We start from the raw sequence: 3009 nt of genomic DNA, 5'->3' as shown, positions 1-3009 counted from the left end.
ATAAAAAAAAAAAAAAAAAAAAAAAAAAAAAAAAAAAAAAAAAAAAAAAAAAAAAAAAAAAAAAAAAAAAAAAAAAAAAAAAAAAAAAAAAAAAAAAAAAAAAAAAAAAAAAAAAAAAAATTAATATATATATATATATAATATAATATATATAATTATATAGACATGTAATATTAGCAAGTAGGAAAAAAAAAAAAAATTACAATAAAACAAAATAATTATCAAATGAAATAAATATATTATAGCAAATAAAATTAAACAGTAACAAATCTGTTCAAAATAAAAAAAAAAAAATTAATTGAAAATTAATTCGGTCTTATAATAAATTATAAATCTATATAATATATATATATTATATATATATTATATATATATATATTTCATATCATGTGTTTTTTTAATTGTTTTTTTTTTTGTTTCTTTACATAATTTTTAATTTTAATAAATACATATCAAGGGTCATTATTTTGTACTATATAAATTATTGATATATAAAGTCTACAAACATATAAAAAAACATATAATTTTTTATATGTTTACGAATATATAAATATAAATATATATTTCATTTATTTTAAAAACGAAAACATGTAATGATAATAAGAGAATTAAAAAAACAAACAAAAAAAAAAAAAAGTAATAATAATAATAATAATAATAAATAAAATATATATTATATATATATTCATAAAATCTAATAAAATGTTGAAACGATAATTTGTATATATATATCTGGATGATGAGATATTTTCAAAATGTCATGACATATAAAAAATATATATATATTATATAATATGTCATAAAATAATAATAATTAAATATTATATATATATATATATATATATATATATGTGAAATGTAAACATTAAATATATTATTATATTTATATTATATATAACTGTTTCATAAAAATGGAAAAAAAAAATTTTGAAGTTGAAAATTTTCAAAATTTTATAAACAGAAAATAGATATATTATTATATATATATAAATATATAATGATTTCCTTATTTTTTTATAGTTTTTTATTTTTTTCTTCTTCTTCCTTTCAAAAAAAAAAGTAAAAAAAAAAAAAAAAAAAAAAAAAAAAGTTAAAAAAAATATATATATATTATAAACCAAAATGAAAAATAAGCAAAAATGTTTACTCGTTTTTTTCTTTATATATAAATATATATTTTTTATATATAATAATATAAATTTTATTTTTATATAAAATTTTTTTTTTTTTTTTTGGTATAATATATATATATAATATATATTATATATATATATATTTTTAATATATAATTTTATCTATATATATATAATATACAATCTATTATATATATATAAAAAACATATTTAATTTTCTTTCATTTATTTTATAACCCTTAATAAAATATATATATTATAGTAATATATAATATATATATATAATATATGTATTATTATATTTACCATATATTTTATTATATATTATAAAAACAGCATCACATTAATGCAGAAACAAAATTTATATATATAAATGTAAACATTATATTTCAAATATATATATATATATATTAATTTTTTTTTTTAAACAAATAAAATATTACATGTAATATTTTTATACAAATAATATAAAAAATAAGAAATAATTAAATATGTAAAAATTAACAAAATAATAATTATTATTATATATAAAAAAAAATATATATTATTATATATATTATTATATATATATATATATTATTTATTATATAAAAATAGGACAAAAAATTTTCACATGTGACATTTTTTTTAAAAGACCATAAATTCGTTTTGCCATCATAATAAAAATTTCCTTTATATAATATATTATTATCTATATATTTTTTTTACAAAGCCATTTTTTTTGTTTTTTTAAATAATTTTTCATCTATAATATAATAAAAAAATTAAAAATATATAATATATATAATATAAATTCTCACAACATAATATAGTTAAAAATATATTATATATATAATATTTATTTATATGTTTTTCCTTTTTTCCTCTATCCTTTTTAAATATTAATTTAAATATTACACCTTGAATTGTTAAAAAATAAAAAAATAAAAAAATAAAAAAAATTAAAAATGATTTTATATAAATATTATACATTATGGTCTATTACTGTCCTTATTTTTTTTTCTTTTTCAAAAGTTATTATAATTATATAAATATATTATTATATTTTAATATTTATATATCCAAATTAATATATAACAAAGGTTAAAAAGAAAATTAAAAAAAAAAAATAAAATAATATTAATTTTGATTATTTTATATTTTGAGATTCCTAAATAAATAAAAAGTTCACATTCAAATAAATATGTAAACATTTTATTTATTATATTATGGTATATTTAAATTATTTAATTCTTTTTAATTTTTTTTTTTTTAAACATTTCAAATGATTATAAAATTATTTTTAAAAAAGAAAAAAAAATATATATAAGGCATGTCAAAATGATAGTCATATTGATCTTACAAAATATTCATACAATAGAAAAAATTACCCTCCAGAAAAAATCTAAGATCAAAACATACAATTTAAATAAAAAAAAATAAGAACACACACATATATATATATATATATATTCATATATATATATTTATGTTTGTAATATTATGTGTGTATGAAAAAATAATACTCATATAAATATCTTTACCATATCATTTTTCTTTTTTTTATATGAGATATGAAAATACCTAAGTCTTTATATAATTTAGACACTATATATTAAATATAATTACATAAATTAAAAAAAAAAAAAAAAAGTATTATTTAAGTATATATAAAATTGCGAAAAATAATTTTAGTATGTTTACATTCTATAACATCACCCAATTTTCTACAATATAATGTCTATTTTTTTTTTTTTTTTTTTTTTTTTTTTTTTTCGATAGATTTTTAAAACAAATTTTCATTTTGTTATTTCTAAAAGGTTGCATTAAAAGGTCTATGTATATATACATATAAATACACTTAATTTTTTTTTTTTTTTTTTTTTTTTTTTTTTTT

The sequence above is a fragment of the Plasmodium gaboni genome, chromosome 12 (genome assembly GCF_001602025.1).
Source record: "Plasmodium gaboni strain SY75 chromosome 12, whole genome shotgun sequence".
Classification (NCBI taxonomy): Eukaryota; Apicomplexa; class Aconoidasida; order Haemosporida; family Plasmodiidae; genus Plasmodium; species Plasmodium gaboni.
The sequence above is the reverse complement of the archived record's forward strand: the minus strand, read 5'-3'. Positions refer to the sequence as shown.